The sequence below is a fragment of the Crocodylus siamensis genome, chromosome 2 (assembly GCF_052110815.1).
Source record: "Crocodylus siamensis isolate JL-2025a chromosome 2, ASM5211081v1, whole genome shotgun sequence".
NCBI lineage: Eukaryota > Metazoa > Chordata > Crocodylia > Crocodylidae > Crocodylus > Crocodylus siamensis.
This window is the reverse complement of record NC_143396.1, coordinates 69864596-69885208: the sequence shown is the minus strand read 5'-3', so window position 1 is coordinate 69885208 and position 20613 is coordinate 69864596. Positions and strand designations below refer to the sequence as shown.

At 39.3% G+C, this 20613-nt stretch overlaps 1 protein-coding gene across 6 annotated transcripts in view; it reads left to right on the top strand.

Annotated features, from left to right (window-relative positions):
• The window catches only part of TENM3 (teneurin transmembrane protein 3), a 2356642-nt gene that overhangs the window by 1457372 nt on the left and 878657 nt on the right, over positions 1-20613 (top strand). For all 6 annotated transcript variants that reach the window (XM_090036139.1, XM_090036135.1, XM_090036141.1 and 3 more), the window contains exon 8: positions 7837-7995. The gene's annotated coding sequence lies outside the window, so the exon portion shown is untranslated. The remainder of the gene's footprint in view (positions 1-7836; positions 7996-20613) is intronic.

The window sequence follows — 20613 nt, the reverse complement described above, 5'->3', positions numbered from 1 at the left end:
CTTTATAAGTTCCAGGAGCTACTTGCTAGGAAACTAGTCCTTTTTGTTTCCACATTCATCCATCTGAAATAAGCACCATATCTTTGTTGTGCAGTTGTAGTAGCTCCCAGGAACCCCTGTCAGTACCATTTTTGTTTGAGTTTAGCAATTTTTTTTAATGTTTTCACATATTGCTTTTCATTCTGACATGCATAATCAACAAGATTTGGCACCCTGGTTTTGAGTTCCCTGTTGAACAGCATTTCTGCTGGGTACAATCCATGTTTCATGGGTGTTGCCCTGTAATTTTAGAGTGGCCGGTAAACATTGGTGTGTGAATCTGTAGCTTTGTTCAAGAATTTCTTCACTATTTATACACCATTTTCCTCCAGACCATTGAATTGTAGTAGGTATGTAGGGTTTGAAGTGTTGTGACAGAATCCATATTTGTTTGCAAACTTTTTAAATTCAAGACAGTTGAAGTGAGGCTGGTTGTCCATTCTCACAATTTGTGGAATTGCATGTCTAGCAAAAATCAATTTGATGTGAGCTATGACATGATTTACTGTTGCATGTTCAAGCAATGCAATTTCAGGATAGTGAGAATAATAATCCAGAACTAATACATAATTTTTTCCTTCATGTATAAATAAGTCAATGCTCACTTGATACAATGGAGCTACCGGCTCCATGATCATCATGGGCCCATCATGGAATGATCCTCTTTGTACTGATCTGTACTTTAGAAACATTGAACAAGCTTTTACAGCATCATCTATGTCATTATTTATGTTGGACCAATATAGAGCACCCCTTGCTCTCCTCTTGCATTTTTCAATGCCTCCATGCCCCTTGTGTATTTTGTTTAACATGTCTTTCTTTAGCACCGCTGGAACAACAAGTCATGAGCCTTTAAACAAAATGCTATCCAATAGTGACAGTTCTTCCTTGAACAGAGTAGGGGCTAGGCATGTGTTATCCAGGCCAACCAGCACAAATAGCTATTATCACTTTTTGCAATGAAGTGTTTTGAGCAGTAGCTTCTGCAATTAGTTCCTACATTTTATCTGTGACATGAATCTCTCTCTTAATTAGATTAACATGTACTATGTCTGAAATGCTGTCATTTTCCATTTTGTCATATGTTCTGGACAATGTATCATCTACAATAAGTAGATGTTTTCCTGGTGTGTACTGTATGTATAGATCATACATTTGCAGTTGAAAGAAAAGTCTCTGCAATCTGGGTGGCATGTCTGATAACCCTTTCTTTGCTATAGTTACCAAAGGCTTATGACAGTTTCAGCTGTCACAAGCATCCCATTAAAGAATATATGAAATTTCTTACAGCCATATACCAGAGCTAAACTTTCTCAAGTTGAGCATATAGACACTCTGACTTAGAGAGTGTCCTAGATGTATATACCATTTGATTCCAGCTATCTCAATATTTTTGAAGCAAAGCTGTTCCAGTGCATTCTTTAGAAGCATCTGTTGACAATTTAATGGGGCTTTTGGGTCATAGTATTTTAGTACTGGAGCTTTCATTAATTTCTCCTTCAGGTTTTTAGTCAGCTTCATGTTCATGTTTCTATATCCACTGAGCATTCTTTTGTAGGAGTGATCTAAGATGTTTGGTCTGCTCTGCTAAGTTAGGTAGATATTTCCCTACATAACTGATCATTCCCAGTAATCTTTGCACTCCTTCCTTATCTGTAGGTACTGGTTTGTTGTAATGGCTTTAACCCTTTGCAGGATCAGTCCGCATCCCTTTCTCAGAAAGCTTTTTTCCCAGATATTTTATTTCTTTGATGCAGAATTGGTATTTTTGTTTGTCCAGTTTCAAACCTGCTCTGTGTGTTCTTTTTAGTGACTTTCTTAGCCTCAAGTCACACTCTTCCATAATATTTTTCCAAATTAATACATTGCCAATACAAACCATAATTTCATCAAGACCTTGAAAAATTTGTTGCACCTTTCTGTGAAATACATCAGATGCAGAACATGGTCCAAAAAGAAGCCGACAAAAGCAATATCCTCCAAAGGGTGTATTAAAGGTACATAATTTAGTGCTATTCTTTTCATAACTTCTAGGTTTCATAGTTTCTAGGGTCACAAGGGACCTGAACAGATCATCAAGTCTGACCCCTGGGCAGGAACAAGTGCTGGGATCATAATACCCCAGCCAGATATCTGTCCAACCTCCTCTTGAAGACTCCCAAGATAGGGAAGAGCACCACCTCCCTTGGGAGCCCATTCCAGAGCCTGGCAGCCCTAACTGTGAAGTAATACCTCCTGATATCAAGCCTGAACCTGCTGTCAATCAATTTATGGTGATTATTCCTTGTTATCCCAGGTGGTGCCTGGGAGAACAGAGCCTCACCTATCTTCTGCTGGTCCCTCCTGGTGAGTTTATAGATGGCCACCAGATCCCCTATCAGTCTTTTCTTGTGGAGGCTGAATAAATTCAGGCCTTTTAGTCTGTCTTCATAGGGCCTGGCCTACTGCCCTCTAACATGCAAGTGGCCTTCCTCTGGACCCTCTCAAGGCTAGCCACATCCCTCTTAAAATGCAGTGCCCAGAACTGGATGCAATACTCCAACTGCAGCCTGACAAGTGCCGCATGGTGGGGAAGGATCACCTTCCTGGACCTGCTTGTGATGCATCTGTAGATGCATAACAAGGTGCAGTTAGCCTTATTAACTGCTTCCTCACATTGGCGGCTCATGTCCATCCTGGAGTCAACAATGACTCCAAGATCACTTTCAGCCACTGTGTTGATGAGAAGGGTATTCCTGAGCCTATAGGTATGTTGCAGGTTCCTTCTCCCTAGATGCAGCACCTTGCACTTGTCTGCATTGAATTCCATTTCCCATTTTCTAGGGGAACTTGCCAAAACCCAGAAAGTAGAAAAATATTTAGCTTCTGCCACATTGCCAAAAACCTCTCCCCTGGTGGGAATGGGAAAATGTTCCCTTTTGATATACCTGTTCATTTGCTTAGGATCCAGACACAATGGATCCATCTTTTTTTTCCTATTATGACCAGTGGATGAACCCAAGCAGTTGGTTGCTCTACTTTGTCTATTATATCCATGTTAACTAATCTTTCTAATTTCTTTTTCAGTTTCTCCCTTAGTACAAGGGGAACATTCTTGAAGCATGTATGGTGGGAGTATTTGATTTTCTTAATTCTATTTTGTTCTCAGTTGACAGTTTCCCTATGCCTTGATACACATCATAAAACTCTTCTTCTATGTTCTTGCTGTCTAGTCCCTCAATGGCATCCATTCTCTGAATTAAACCTAGAGTTCTACATGTTTGCAACCCAATAATTGGCACTTGTTTTTCTGGGACTGTTACAAACTAAATTTGTACTATATTACTCTTATGTCTACATGCAGTGCGCAAACACCCCTTGTTGCAATCATGTTCCCATTATATGCTATAAGTCTCACTTTCTTATTCTCATAGCACACAGATTTAGTTTTCACTTTTGGAATAATGTACTCTGGTATTACATTGACCTCAGCCCCTGTATCTAATTTAAAAGTTACCTTTAGTCCATTGGTGACCAGAGTGATTGTCCAATCCTCAGAAGAATGAACTTCTTCCATTGTGCCAATAAGGAATTCTTGGTTTTCCTTGTTCCATAAAGCATGCACCTCCTGTGTCTTGTGTGGTGCATCGTGCTCCTTTCTGCAAACCCTTGCAAAGTGCATCTTTTGCATCTGTTGCAGTGTTTACCAAATGCAGGGGATTGCATGGGTTTGTGGTAACCCCCACAGCATCTGCAGCTGACCATTGTTTCTTCAAGCAATTCTCTTTTGCCTCCATTTGTCTGCTTCATAGTGAGGTCCTCCTTTCTGTGTTGTTTGTGTGTTGCCTTAGATTTTTGCAGTCTTGTAATCCTGTCTAGTTCAGCTTGTTCTGTTTTTTCTTCCAGCTTCTGCAGACTGGCCTTTGTTATCTCAGCTGCTTGTCACATTCCAACTGCCTTTTCCAAATTAAGCTTAGGATCCTCTAGCAGTCTTTTCTTGAGGCGTGTATCCTTTATATCCAATACTATTTGGTCTCTGATCATGGACTCTTTTAGGTCTCCAAAGTTGCATGTCTGGCTCAGAAGTCTAAGGTCTTTAACAAACTCCTCTACTATCTCATATTCTTTCTGCTGTTTCATGTGGAAATTATACCATTCAAAGGTTTCATTTTGTTTGGGTATACAATATTCCTCAAACTTTTTTATTACTGTGCCATAGTTTTCTGTTCTGCTTCTGACAGTTGTAGGCTATTATAAAAAGACAAAGCTTCTGAGCCTGCTATATTTTAAAAAATAGCTATCTTGAGTGAATCTTCCTTCTCTGTAGTTCCACTGGCCATCATATATATGGGGAAGCTCTGCTTAAATTTCTTCCAGTTTTCTGCTGCATTGCTGGACAGCTTTAACTCCTCTGAATTCTGAGACGCTCCTTTTTTTTTTTCTTTTTTTTTTGGTGTTTCTTCAGACCCCACTCCTGGTACCATGTGTAGTTCTCAAAAGTTAAGTTTATAGAATGATAAAGCTTGTTTATTCAGAGAGCACTACTCTGCCTACTGTTCTGCTGTTCCCTCCTGCAATCCCCTGGCAAATGTAACAACACTCTTAAAGATATCCAGGTATCTTTTATTAGACCAATTCAAATACAGTAAAAGCTGTGTTAACCAGCATTTTAGTAACCAGCACACTCTACTAACCAGAATTTCTGGCTGGCTGGCCAGACACAGGGGTGGCAGACAGGGAAAGGTCACACATGGCAGCTGCTGCTGCTACCCACCACCCTGTACTGCTGCTGCTTCATGTACTGTCACTGCCACACCTCCCCACCCCCCCTCCACATTCAGCCAAAAACCCCTGCCTCAGGTAACCAGCATTTTTAGATTACCAGCTCCCCCCATTCTTCACTCATGCTGGATAAAAGAGCTTTTACTGTAGTTGGAAAAAATCCTCCTTTGCAAACACCCTTCATCAGGCTGAGGAAGCATCTTCAGTTGGTCTGTGCTCTTCCTGAACTATTCATTCCATCTAAGAAGAGCACAGACCAACTACAGATGCTTCCTCAGACTGATGAAGGGTGTTTATGCCCAAAAGCTTGCAAAGAAGAATTTTTTGCAACTATTTGAGTTGGCTTAATAAAAGATATCAGATTTACCCAAAGAACCTTGCCTGCCTATGTCCCTAGATCAATATGGCTACAACCTATACCCCTAAAAGGTATACACACACTTGTGAAAATTTGGACCTTCCTTTCCTCTCTGCTGTCACACAACATACTTTTAAAAAATACAGATCAGAATAGTAAAATTTTTGGCTTCATATTTCAAATGTTTATCTCACTGAATTAATCCATATTTTACATTTATTTAATAATAACACATATTTAGTTGTTCTCATCATGTTTTATTTAGAATATTTAGTACAACTGTGTTGACATTCTGCCAGGCACTTGGTGAGAGCTGCTTCTAAGAAGTTTTGTTGCTGAATTTGATTCTCTTCAAGGCAGGTCACAAATCTCAGTCACAGTTCAGTAGATTGTCCAGATTTTATTATTTGAGTTAGCCTTGTTTTTATGGCTGGCTTCCAAAGCAGCATACTAGTAGTGTGAGTTCAGCAGAGAACATACTAGAGAAACATGAGGGAAAGGACTAAGAAGACATCATGCTGCTAATATTCAATTCATACTTCACTAGCAGTCTTTTGGTTCAGTTCTTGACATTGTCCCTTGTGAATAACAACAAATTAAGCAGTTATAAAATTCATATCTTTGTTTACAAGAACAAAGATTTACTGTCTGTTCAAGAGTTTAATGTGTCTTTTATCCCTGTCATCCTCTTAATCAAGAGAAACAGCTGACAAGGAACCTGCTAAATATGACTAGTAGGAGGCCATAGATAACAAGACTTAATAATTTGCCTCAGATCAGAGAGTAAAAATGACAAAGCAAAGGTTCTATTTAAAATATTTGCTTAAGGTATTACAGAACATTTAATCTGATTCTTGTCCAGAGTCCATCATTCTAAGACAGAAAACTTAGACAGCTGTGTGGAAAAATGAATGAGATTTCAGATCCAAAAACATACACATGATGAGGGACATAATGTAGCAATTCTTGTATACCATGTGACTGATCAGCTTCATGATTCATATGAAGAACGTTGAACTTCTAATAACATAGCAAACGTCTGATATTAATGTTGTCAGTGGTGTAATGCAGTATATTATGGTTGTATTTTATTTAAGGGCTCTTGTATGGCAAATCTAATGAGTCATATTACTACCCTATGCTTCCTTGGGGAATGCTTGTACACCTATTGTATAGTAAGCACTGCATAAATGGCTGAGCAAATATGTGATAGAGAATCTGGGGAAGGATTATAAAATATCTTTATGAAAACATTAACATAAAGTATTGGCTAAAATTTCCTACTTTATTTCAGAAACCAATTGCTCTTATGTAGTAGTAATGTTTTCGTCACCCACTATTATTTTGAAGAAAACAGTTTTACACTGTGTACCTGTAATATCTGCAGTTTATTTTGCCAGCTTTGCTGCTGTTATTCAGTACCCATCAGGTCCACAAGTTATATGGCAAATTTATAGCATATACAGTGGCCAGGTTTTCCAGACATAGCCTTTTTGTAAAGAGGTTGTGAAATATAATAGCAATGAAAAACACAAGAATATGTGTTCTGTTATTTTAGGATAGTTAGTAAATCTTTTCCCACATTCTGACACATCTTTCTATTGTGCTATTTTTCTATGCAAGAACCTCCTTTATAATTATTATTAATTATATCATGTAATGTGTATGCAGTGTATTTTAGCTTCTGTACCCAGCTGCCTATTACATTTCAGAACACTGAAATCCTATTTTTCTGGGTTTCTTCCTCTGTAAAATTTTTCATTTTGGAGTTTGACATTTATTTGTTCTTTCCAAGCCTTCCTACAGCAGCCTTTCTTTTGTTTGCTTTTTTAACACTTCCATTATATTTGTTTCAACCATTGACAAACTAGTTTGTTCTTGTTCTCTCAAGTGTAAACTTATTTTTTCTCTCAATTTTCCCCCTTTTTCATATGCACAAATTATTAGCTGACACATTTATTTTGCAGATGAGCTTTTTAAATTTGTTTTCCTTCCCCTAATTTATAAATGATATAATCAATTATTTATATATTATTTCCCCAGTGAGTCCTAAGCAGAATATTTGATGGTCCTAACACAAGTCATTCCATGAGAGAGGCGTCTCTCAAGCAGCTGACACCAGTGAGCCTAGCTAGTTTTTAACCTCTCCTGAGTCCTAGTATGTTTAGGGCCAGCCAACAATTGCATACATACTCCATCACTCAGCCAGTGAAACTGATGCATTGCGCAAGTCCATTCGCTCACTTTTGCTGAGCTTGCATTGTTTTTCCCATTGCATATTCAGTTAGAAGGTAGCCTGGAACAAAAAGCTGGCCATCAGAGAGAAATATGGTCTAACTTCAGCATTGTAATTGCACTCTATCAACATCAGCTCAGCATCAATAATTAGACAGGGGTCCAATAATAATGTTGGCATCCAAACAACCCAGTCAAAACTTGAGTTGTCTCCACATACTGTTACAGGATATGGACAGTCTTTCAGGCAATGTTCAGTGCGCATATTGAAACTACTTCTACACCTGTGTAGTTAAATATGAGCAAGAGACTGATGCCCTTTACATTGTTGTTAATAATGTCCTCTTACTGTTCTTTTTTTTACTAGCTAAAGAACTACTTTTACTATGTATATGACATACTGTCTTGTAGAATCTAATTAAAACTTACTTTTTGGTCCTTAGGTGGAAAGATTACTCTGCTGAGATGAGCTCTTAATTAATGCACAGAGAGCCTGTGAGTCCCACCTCTCAACAGTAGTGATTGACATCCAAGGATACATAAATTACACTAACTGAGCTTTGCATCTATCCAGTCTATTCACAGCCAACTCATCAGAGAAGGTAGGTGAGCAGACCAACATTAAAAAAAAGTTGTTTCACTATGTTGTATATTTTCCCAAGGGGGAAAACTTGCCAGATTACTGAACATTTGTTATCAGGGAAGCAGTTTTTCTCTTAATTATTAAGAATTAGTTTCTGTTTTATTATGAAAAAAATAGGTATTTTTAATGTAGCCATTTAAATTGTAACAACCACACACACTTCATGATCTACAAGCAGGAAAATCTTACAAGTCAATAACTATATACAAAAATAATTTGGAAACATTTGTTGATTCCAACTTATGTTGTATAGCAACACAAACATTCTCTAAACAGGAGTTTTTGGAATTAAAACCAAATTTTATCCCCCAGATGTTTAGCTAATAATTACTGTCTCAAGTCTTTGGTTCAAAAGATCCTGCCATATTCTTTCTCTAATATATAAATTCATTGCATTTTAAATTAATCGAAAGATTTTTATGGCTTAACTTTTTATGGTGAGTACAGTTATTAGTTTAAAAGCAACTGCAAGTTCTTGTCAGTAAAAAAGATGGAGAGATATTCTGGGTATTGTGAATTTTACATCAGTGTCAGAAGTGCTGTCTCTGTACTCTTCAATAATGTTCAAGTAATGTATGGTTTGTAACAATGAATTACCTATTCTGTCTGAAGAGATTCCTCTGTTCAAATGTTGGACCCATAATCTGAATTAGTGATCAAGTTATATTTAAGTATAGGCTCATTTATTTGTAGGAACTAAAGGTAAAAGATTTTTGGCTATGTTTAATGAACTTTACTTTTCATTTAATTTAAGATTGCATTACACCGTCAGCCAGCTGAAAGATAGTCATTGAGCCAAACCCACTCTGCTCATCTAAGCTTATGGTCACTTAAAGAAAGAGTTATCAGTTAGAACAGGGTGGATAAAAAGAGACTGAAGAGGGTGCTGGAACATATCCGGCAGATATTTGGCAGAGGAGAGAAATTGCAAATGGAGTGTGGAAGGTGCTAGAAGCAATCAAGGAGAAAAAAATGGAACAGAGTCCAAAACATACCTACATGTCAACATAAAACCCTTTTGTATGGCTTTAGTAACATCTTAGTTTATAAAGAAAATTGATTTGATCTGGGAAAACTAGGTTTTGTCCAATTTACCTGATGGTCTGGACAACTGACGCCCATTTTAAGATGAGATTTTTTTTTTTTTTGAATATTTATTCAATTCACAAATTAAGTTTATTTTTTGTTCTTTATATTGCAAATATCAGTGAAACTGAGCACTCATGATAAGAATTGTATGAGCACTAATTTTTTACATCTTCCTGGTGTCTGTTTTTTTTTACTGCGATTATGGCTAGGTACAGACATTTAAAAAGCTGAAGGTGTTTTTCTTTAAACAGTGCAATTTAGACTGGTAGCTAACAGAACACATATTTGCCCTTTGGTGCAGGGAGCAAATCTTAGACCAGGTTCTGACCTTTTATAAACCATACTTCTGTGCCACACTTCTGTTCTGTTATGGGTATTGACCAGTTTCCAAGTCACTTAGGCTAAGTACAAGAGGTTCAAAAAGCCCAAGACTCAATTCAATCTTCACAGGTTTTTCTAAGCTGCATAGACTGAAACATAAACAAACTGAACTGATGTTCAGTATTCTGGTAGGCAAGTGTAGCAGGGCACTAAGGTGCCTGCTACTGGCAAACAGTAATATGGGCTCAGCTGCCAGTCACCAGGGCAGCACAGGTGTAGGTTGCTGAGACAACCAGTCTGGTCAGCTGACCAGAAGGGGGCAGGGCCTGGCCTATATAAACAAGCCAGGCTGAGGCCAGAAGTCAGTTCCCCTCTGGCAGTTGAGGAAGGTGGAGCTCTGTTGGAGCAGAGCAGAGCAGAGCAGAGCAGAGCAGAGCAGCCTGATGGTCTGAGCGGTTTCTGCATGAGGATACTGGGTGGAGGAAGCCCTAGTAGGGATATGGATGAAGGTTAGCCAGTTTGGCTTGGAATTTATGTTGTAACACAGGGGTATGAGTTTTCTGTTTTGTTGTGTAAAACCGGAGAAGCAGGTGAGGCTGTAGGGGTTGGAGGAGGCCTCATAGGAGGGGGGGGGGTCCTGGTGCCAGAGAGGGTGCCGCATTTTGGGGTGCATTGACCCCGGCCCCAGTATGGGCAGTATCGGGAGGAACCCAGTGTGGGTGCAGGCGAGAAGCCCCAGTGGGGTGCAAGACCTGGAAAGGGGGTCTGGAGGCCAGGCATGGCTATGGCACCTGAGCCTCGATTGCAGGGATCGCGGAGACAGGCCCCAGTGTGGGCAGGGGATCGCGGAGACAGGCCCCAGTGTGGGCAGGGGATTGCAGAGACAGGCCCCAATGCAGGCAGGGGATCACGAGGGAAGCAAGGGGGTGCCCATGAGGGCGCAGGCGGGCAACAGAGATGAGTCCGGGGACCTGTGAGGGCACGGGTGACTGTAGGACTCACGTGTAGCCCCAGAGGTTGGAGTGCACCGGGTAACTAGACAGAGCCAAGATACCTCAAGGCACTGTGCCAAGGAGGGTAAGAAGGCAGCTTCCCTTTAACAATATTTACCATCAAAGACGTGGCGGGCGAGATAAAGAGGGTGCATTTGGACCCGATTTGGCACGGTAGGTTGGGGGCGCTGGGGGACTTCATAGCACCCCTAGGTCGCGTCCTGCCACAGCAAGATAGGAAGCTGTCTGCGTTGGCCCAGGTCAGGAGCCTGGAGGTGCTCAAATCCGCTACCCCTCACATCAGACATTGCCGAAGGCTGCCCATTGGATCAGCAGCCCATGCCTGACTGGCTGCTGAACACACAAATCTGCACCCTGCTGTCAGCCACAGGGAAGAAGAGACCCAGTAGATAACCTCTCCCTAGCCCCACCCCCTCACCAACCACTCTCTGAGAGGCAGGTTGGCAGAGGGTTAGCACAACCCCTCACCCAGCACTGGCCCCACAACCAGGGTCTATACAGTGCAGAGGAGGAAAGCCCCTATGGTGGGACCTTTCATACCCACACAGCCCGGCGAACTGGGCTAGGATTGCCCCAGCCCTACCCCATCACCAGCTGCTCACCTCTCTGAGAGGTGGGGGAATAACAGCCCCCCAGCCTAGTACCCCAGCAGGGGTCTGCACAGAAAGCCCCTACGTGAGGACTTTTCATTCCTTCATGCTGTGCAGACCCGGGCTAAGGGAGCCTGGGGGTCTGTTCCCCTCCCCCTCTGTCCCACTGGGCTGACAAATGCAAGCAGGACACAGGCTAGGAGGGTTTATTGCTTCAGCTCTGTGACAACCTAGGGATGGGGCCAGCCCTGCTCTTCTGGAGTAAACAGCACAGCCCAGGACTGCAAAGCATCCTGGGATACTGGGGGACTGTGATGCAACTTGAGTTGGGAAGGAATCTAGGACAGAAATTCCATAAACTGGTTTAACTTAAATCAGTTAAGTCTGATTCTACAACCATCCAGATTTATCTTAAACCAAGTTCGGCCAGTTGTGTGCTGAACTGTTCTGTTACAGGTTTAAACCGGTTTCTGATCACTTAACCAGGTTTAACTGAACTTAACCTATGCGGACACTCATGGCTTGTAAAACATTTATATAGCCTAAAATATATATTTTTAAAATTGTTCTATAAGCCAGACAAATAACTAATGACTGTGTATGCAGTGCTGGAGGAGTTGTGCAGGAAGGCTTCCTTGAGGGGGCATACATATTGAAAAATTGTAAATTACAAATTTTTTTTATAGACTACCAAACCTTTACTTTCCCCTGGACAAGAAAGCAAGAATTATTTGTATCTAGATGAAAATTGATGCATCTGTGAAGAAAGGGTGCTTATTGTGACAGGGGCAGACTTTCATGCCCAGTGCAAGCACCAGCTTGCCTCCTGTCTATGGGCCAGCTGCCCAACTCACCCTCCTGCCACACCTTGATGTAATAGTATTGAGATGTTAATTAGGCAAGGGGCTGCTCATTTTGAACCCCAGTGTTATGGGGGGGCATCCGCAGCTCCGTTCCATCCCTACACTGCGGCCCATGCCTCACAGATGACATCCCAGGCAGCTAAACTCAGCTGTTTCCTTCACCCATTAGCTGTGGTCCCCTCTCTGGGACCTTTGGCTATCCCTTAGGCCCTCTCTCAGGCCTGTCGGGACGCCAAGCTTCTTTGCTCTGTGGGCATCCCTCGCGGTGGGCCCCTGGCCCTTTTGACCCCTCTCTAGGTCCTGGCTCCAGCCTGGACCAGTCGGGTCCCTTGGCTCAGATCTAAGCTGCTTGCCTGGGTTCAGTGTTCGGGGGTCCCCTATTCCCAGCTTAGGTGCTTTGCAAAGCATGCCTGGCCCCACAGGATCACTCACCCCAGCAGGCTCAGGTGCTTCCCTGGCCTTCCCTGCATATAACCCACCTGAAGATGGGGCTGAAGTTAAGGGACCCTGACCTGCCTTACACTGGGGAGGTGATCACTGCTGGCATTTACATGAGGACTGCCGCACCACCAGCAGCCCCACGAGGCCTTCCTGGCCCAGGAAACTACAGTTTTACATCATGCCCTGGACCAATGAGGCCTCCAAGCCATGCCCATAACATCACCCTTACCTCCAAGATGTTCCTGGCAGAGCTCATGTTTCTCCTCTGTTGGCTGATCACAAAATGCCCTCAACTCAGGGACCTGGGCCTTAACATGGCTGCCCACATCAGGCACCTGCCCCTCCCTGGCCTAGTCCCTAAAGTGGCAGCACTACCAGTGCCCTGCTACATTTATATGTTGACCTGATGCTTATTTAATCCTATCTATTAATGGGAACTTCTGGCATTTAAGATGAAAAGCAAATTATGAGGGAACAAGGTTCTACATACACACTTGCTGGGGAGAAGATGTCACACAGAGATGTGGCAACATTAACAAATTCCCAGAACTGTGGTTCTCAACCTTTTTTGAGGCACCCCATAGAAAATGCCAACTCTTCATTTTCACTCTTTTTGACTACATAAAAATAGTAGAGCAACTCTGCTGCTGGAAAGAACTCAACGTCAGAATGTTAACACTTTGAATTCCTGTTTGAAAACTCTGAGTGTATCTTATGAATAGTTATTTGCACACCTACCAGTGCTAAAATTAAGTGGTAACCTGTGATACCATTGAAAGGATCTCAAGGCATCCCCTGGTACTATGTCACCCCAGTTGAGAATTTCTGTACTAGAAACTTTATAGTTCTAAGATGCTGAACATCAGGTCCCATGAGGTGGATCTGGCCTGCTGGTTATATTTACAAGACTTATGTGACAAGACAAGATTCTTCCAAATTTAATGTTTCATTAAAAAACCAGGATAAGCCTTATAGATATTATAAAGACAGTTTTCCGTATGGTGAATCAGTGCAGCCTTGTTTTATGGAATCTAGGCAGAGACACTGAAACACTCCTAAAAATGTGAAACACAGTATTCATCTCAGTAGGATGTTAATCCTCTTGTAGTTTGAAGAAATCAGATTTTGCCAAGGGGTTAAACGGAAGAGAATTCAAGTCCTCCTTTCCCCCAACAAAAATTCAGGGCGGGTTCTGTACCTCAAGGATAGCAGAGATTAATCCAAATAAAGTATAGATTGAAGAATAGAGTGGCAGAAATAGAAAGCAAGGAAGAGAGGAAGATGGACAAAGGTAAAAAAAAAAAAAAAGAGGAAAGGGAATAGGAATGAAGACCAGAGATCATTGAGGACTGAATTGTTTGCATCTAGTCTGTGTTACAAGATTCTCAATGCAACAGGTAATTTTGCTAAGTGAAAATGTAATCATGCCTTTATCCTTTGAGGGAACAAACTGTTTTGGTCTCTGAACTTCTAGGTGTAGGGTTATCACACTGGAGGTGATCTGTGCCCCATCTCCCCAAAGAATGCCAAAATATTTAGTTGGTCTAATAAAAGATATCACATTTACCCAAATAACCTTGTCTCCAAACAAGCCTCGTGCATGTTTGGAAGCTGGGGGAGAGCTGAACCTACCACATTGTTCCAATCCTATGGAAATTTAAAAAAAAAAACAAAAAAACCTGTTTCAAATTGACTGAAATGTATTGATTATACAAAACAAAACATTATTCTGAAATCAGAAGTAACTTATAGGTGATAGACAAACTCTGAGTTGAGAAGTACACAGACTCCCATAGATCCTCTATCAAGATTTCACTGTGAATGGGCAAAGAAAGCCAGAAGCCAGACTGGTTAAGCCTAAATGAAACCATGTTATCAGGCCAATATATGAGACATGGTTACTAAGAAAGCAATTAAAAAAACAATGACCCAGTCAAGACTCAGTTTACTGTGGCAAAACAAAGTATTCAGGACAATCCCGGTTCTCTGTTTTGTCATTATACCCTTTCTGCACCTCGATCCAGATAACAATCCCCCACACTTTTTGGGGTGGGCACCAACTAGTCCTGTATACCGTTTACATGTAAACTTTATGGGTCCATGGGCCCTTTCATATCTTAGGGTTTGAATCCACAGATTGTTTTTTAATCCATCCCTGACTAAGAGCAGTACAGGATTCTAGAAAGAGGCTGTGTTAAAGTTCCTAATACCTAAGATGTGTTAATGTGGACCAGTGTCCTAGTCCTAGTGTCTTAGTACAGTGTCTCTTAAAAACAGAATGAATGGTGTTTGTATAACCTTCCCTTAAAAAATCTGTTTAATTTAATTCCCAAGAAACATGTACCTCACAAGACAATAGAGGTCATTTGGATGCCCATTCATCAAATTATTTACAGTATAATCAAATTAAGAGAATTTCTGTGAAATAAAAATACAATCTAGCCTCATCATCTAAAGTGCTGTAACTCTGAGATCACACTTTCTGAGAGTTTGTATATTTACAATCATGTAATGACAATAGTTCAGTATGAGATTCATTAGATTCAGTATTTGTGGAAGTATTTATTAGTAGAAAAAATAAGCATATGTTCATAATGTCGGCAGCTAACTCTGCTTGAAAATCAGATGTTCTTGCTGTAGTTTAAATGTATGTTGTGTCAATTCCACAGCAGAATTTTGGCTGTAGAACTGACTTAAAAAAATAATGAGTGTCAACCTAGTTAAGGACAATTTTACTTTCCTTGCTTATGATGAGCAATTAAAGCATTAATGTCAGATATTTCATTTTGAATGGTTACAATAATAAAGCACAATCAGCATAATATTATAAAGCCTACCCTTTCTAAAATGGAACCATTAACATAACAGAATACTACTCAAGCTAATAAAATCTGGCCTTATTACATATTCTGCATCTGTACATAAACTGCCGGCACATGATCAAAGGCTGCAGCTGTTTCAGTTATATCACCGTCACACCATAGTCATTTTACTGTTACAGCAGAGTTACAATTGCAGGGATATCCTAGTCACCTTGCAGACATAGAAAGTACAGTGGATTCTCATTAAATTGCACCTTGATAGTTCACGAACCTGAAGGTACATCTATCAAGTGCTGTACCTGTAGTTTCAGTAGTAAAGTTTTTGGCTTGTATTGCCTTTTACAAGTATTTTTTGAGACTATCACTTGTCAGGGCATTTAGTATGACATGAAGTTTTGTTGTCACTTACATTCGTGTTTTGTAAACTCTTGGGATGCAATGACCATTTTTTCCTATATATTTGCAGAATAGGCTTTTTTTAGGCACCATGAAAATATTACTAAAATTAATTAGGTTGCTCTGTGACAAGGGGGTAAAAAAGCATATTCATCTGTATCAAAGTGACTTTTTTGTGTTTTGCCTGATGGGTCAAATTCTGGTTCTGTTGAAGTCAATGCCTTCTGCCAGTGACTTCCATGGGTACTGACTTGCACTCAATGTATTTGTGCCAATAATCGGGTGTGTTAGCCTAGCAATAATCAATAATCTTATTTAGTGTTATCAGGCCAATATATGAGACATGGTTTTTAAGAAAGCAATTAAAAAACTTCCTGCAACATTTGTTAATAAGCAGGTTGTGTTGAGCAAAGCATAACTGCCTTGTTGCAACCAAATCATAAGAATTTTAAAGCATCCACGATCAAAATTCTATTGTTGGTATAGTATTGCACTCTCATTTAACAAAAGGAAAACTATCATTTAGGTATCTAATAACAATGAAAAGTATGAAACCTAAGTTTTGTGCCTACAATTAGTTGCAAATGAAAAATGCTGTAAAGATTTAGAAGGTTTTTGAAAGGGTTCATAATATAAATTGGACCCTTTTTCCTATTTACTTTTCCACTGCTCACACTGCACGCTTTATAGAAAAAAGAAGAAAGAAGCCGATTTGAATTTTTTCAGATATTTTGCAACCCTTGTATAAAGAAAGGAAGGAGAGCTTGTAAAGGTAAAATATGTTAGGTGGGATAATAATCTATTATGGTGACAGTTCAATTGCTTGTCATGTTGAGGAGGGTTGTGCTTTAATTAAGCAATAAGACATGACAGGGTGTGAATTACAATATAGTAATTCTTGTCTAGTGCATTGTTAGGCAAGAGGCCAAAGGCCGAGTGCCACTGAATGCAGGAGGCATGAATTATTATGCTGTAATTCAAGCCCTGCAGTGCCTTATTGAAATAATTATAAAATATTATCCTGTTAAAAATAAATACCCTAAATATGTTTAAAATTATAATGGTCACTACATATAGATTCCCCCCATAATATAAAATTTTTGTTGCAAAAGGCTAGGTTAATGGGAAAAGGTTTTTGTGCTGATTATTTCCTTTAGGTTTAGATGCTGATTAGATTCTACGAGCTAGTACTGCTTAATGGAAGATTCCTAAAGAATGTTATTTTGATACTACTTTTCTTAAGACAAGTAGAAGACAGATGGCTCAGCGAAATTAAGAATCAAGCTTCTGTTAGGTCTTGTCTTTCACTGGGCAGAGATAACTAATGAAAAGCAGTTAAGTCATACCCTTGTATACTTCCCTTTCTCAGAAACCTAGGATTTTATGAAGAACATATTATTGCTATTACTATTACTATTTCTGTATCATTTAAAAAGAATAACAGGTCCTGTTCTTCTTGTTCCCTATTGGCTCCCTTTTTGAAAAGGCCCTCATTTGTGAAATCCTTCAAATTCATCTCTGAGGCTAGTTATTTTTTTAAATTTCCCATCTTTTCTGTGGCAGTCTCAAAGTGGATGTCAATAGGGAGAAAACTGAATGGCATGGAAGTGAAAGCTCCTACTGGCTTTTTCTGCTACTGAGCCGTAAAGTCAGTACAACTTCAAAAAAATAGGAAACATTTTGAAAAAAAGTTTTAACCTAGTATTATTTTCTGTCCTTTTGTTGGTGTGATGGCATAATAAAATCTGATGTGGATAAAACATACCAAGTATGCAGGTATTTTGTTTTGTTTTGATTTGATTTGCTTTAATGCATGCTGTATTTCGCCATGCTCCAAATTTATCCCAGTTTATTTTGCTAGAATAGTTTGTAAGTCCATACCTGATTTGGGATTTCTACATACAATTCATTTTTGGCAGGATAAGAAAAATCTTGTAATGAAGATATGCTTAAGTATCTAAAAATATGAGGTTTTTGCTCTTGAAACAATGATCACTTTACTCATGATTGCCAGAACAAATGCTCCTCTTTTAGTATGACGTACAGTAACAGTAGATCCGTGGTTATGTTTTCATTGTTAACATGTCCCCATGTGATTAGTATAACCTTAATACTCCTTATGTTCTGATAAATCAGGAGACGGCCAAGTGTATCCAAGAAGTCTACCTTTAATATAGAAATGTGATGCTGGAAGCTATATGTTCCACCCTTAAAACACTGTTTCAGATCAGAATTCTTTCTGGATTCTTAATGCTTAAAAGTATTAAGAATAATACTTTTTGTGTTACTCAGGTTTTGTGCAATTCATTTCAGTGTTCTTGCAAGTGCCTACAAACTGCTCCATTTCATGAAAACTGAATGTAGTCATCAGGCTTCAGGTAAATTATCCATACTGCTCTAGTAGGGATTCAGTTTGGGTGCTTTTGAGTCAAATTTCAAGTGTCTACTTCATGTCAACTTAATCCAGTTTCAACAGTTTTGACTCTTTTCAACTTTTTAGCATTCCTATTCCAGTTAACATTGTATTAGATTGTCTTTATACTGTAATGCAGTTGCAGTGGTGATAAGCAGAGAGCTTGCTCTCTCAGGTCCAGTTGGTGAACAAACAGATTAAGACAGTTTTAGAAAGATGTTACTGCAATCACTGGATTCATTTTACACAAGGGTGCTTCTATCCTTCACCAAGCAAACTTGTCTTTCCTCTGATAGGATTCTTAGTACATGAAGGACATTTCTCACTAAAAAGAAGTTCAAGAAAAGGAAACAGTTGTAATTTTAATGGTTAATTTTAAAATCATTTGAGGGCCTCTCCATTGTTTCCTGGCATATTCTTTACAAATGAAGTGTGTCAGTTCTGATTTGTTTTACTACAGACAGCTGAGAAGTTTGGGCTATGTTTTCTACTTTTACAGTGAGTAGGAAAGCATTACCATATGCTACCATAGTTTTCAGCCTGTGTCTTTGAATTGAGATGAGTGCTTGGATCGATTGGTGGCCTAGATTATGTATCACTACACGTTGTAATGCTTTAAGCTTCATATTTATCTATATGTTCCTTGCCTCTTGGGCCCTTCTGGAAATCTATTAGTAAGTTGTGCAAACAACCCCAAATTTTCCTAGAAAAATAAAACAGTAATGAACATTTTGCAGGGTAAAGGGTAGTAAAATGCCAGTCATAGCCGCTGTTTCCAAAATAGAAATGGTTTTGATTAACAATGACATATTGTATGACAAAAGAAGAAAGAAAAAAGGATTTAGAAATGGAAACTAAAAATAGTTATGTGGTAATTTAATAACCTGGCAGATTTTATTCCATCTGTTAGGAAGAGTTTGAAAGCCATTTCCTGCTGCCACTCACACCACAGAAGCTTCAGAGTTCAGAGATGGAATCAAATACCTGATGTGAAAATCTGCTATTGTGATTCATATCCAAAGATTCATATTGATATCCTTGTCTAGTAGAATGTACAGGGTTATTTAAAGAAGAAAAAGCAGAAGTCAAAAGTTTGGGAGTATTTTATTGACAATGTAGACCTTTAAAAGACAAAGTATTCTGGCTTGGCTGCTTACAGTGCTACCATAATTTTCACAGGTAACCTGAACTCCCTTGTACCTCAGATATGGGGGACCAGGTGTTCATAGTTTTAAAAGAAATTACTCCCAAAATGACTGCATGATGTAGGATTACTTTCTGCTTCACTGGCATCCAGAATCACTGCCAAAGACTGAAGAAGAAAGGGGGAATATATCCTGTTAAATTAAGTGGAGAGAAGATAAAAAGAGAACAGTGAGAGTCTGTATTGTGTAATCTTTAACTAATGGATTCTCCTCCCAGCCCACCATAATTCAAGAGCTGGCATGCAGTGTGTTTTACAGATGGATCAGCTTCAGCAGCCCACATATAGCTGTATATAGCTGGTTAGTTAGCTAGCTAGTAATCAGATATTGTTGGATGATCTCACAGTTGTTTCATAGAAACAAGGACGTGTGAGTTATCCTCTAGCATTAGTAATAAAAATAAGTGTCAGTAGTTGAGTCAGATGCATTGCTCTCACTTTCTCTCCCCCCATGTTATCCCAAATCAAATTCTGTACCTTATCTTAAGGCAGGTTGTAGAGTCGTGGGCCAAAATTAGATATAAACATAGCACCATCTGCCAGATGTACTGTATCCCTTAATATATAGGTAAACGTCTTCTAAGTTTGCTCAATTGAAAGGAGAATGTATAAAAGGTAGTTCACCATGATCACTGTTTTTCTAAATTGGAAATAAAGCATGCTGAAATAGAAGCAGTGTTTGTACAGTGTCTGTGTATGTACAGCCAACCTAAGTTCCTGTTAGCTGGAGCCTTTGTGAAAATTAAAAACCTTTATACAGTGAAATTATCCACCAACACACAAACTTTTTGCAAGTTTTTAAAATGTTTCTTAATAATTTATATTTAGCTTTAATTGAAATCAGTAGTTTTCAAATGAAATGAATTCATTTTCTTCACCGTACCAATGAACCACCAACACATGCAGGGCATTCATCCTCACGTTCCCCTAAAAAGATTTCTTGAGGTATCCATATTCTAGAGAGAGAAGGAACATCATTAAAGCTCTATAGTTATTCAGTTTTTGACTTCTCTCCTGAAACTGTCAGCTCTGATGCTAATTTTTACCACATCTGGTGTTGTTTTTGTGACTTGACACTTACTAGGAATTGGAAAGAGGCCACAAATTCCTTTTCTTGTAGATGACCAAACCATAATTACTACAAACCTGGACCAAATTGGTAACCTAGATAGGAAAGTCTATTTGTTTCAATATTAATTCTTGAAAGATACATCAGGATATATGTTTTCTGTCTGGCCCATCTCAAGAAATGTGATATTAATAAATCATAAGTGAGTTAAAATAACATGAATATAGGGTGTGGATGCACATAACAATTGATTTTTTTTTCCAAGTGAAATGCACTTGGAAACTCATCAAAAAATAAATGTTCCAGCCATTTCTGGACACAAATATACATCTTTGTTGTTCCTATTTGAAGTGTTT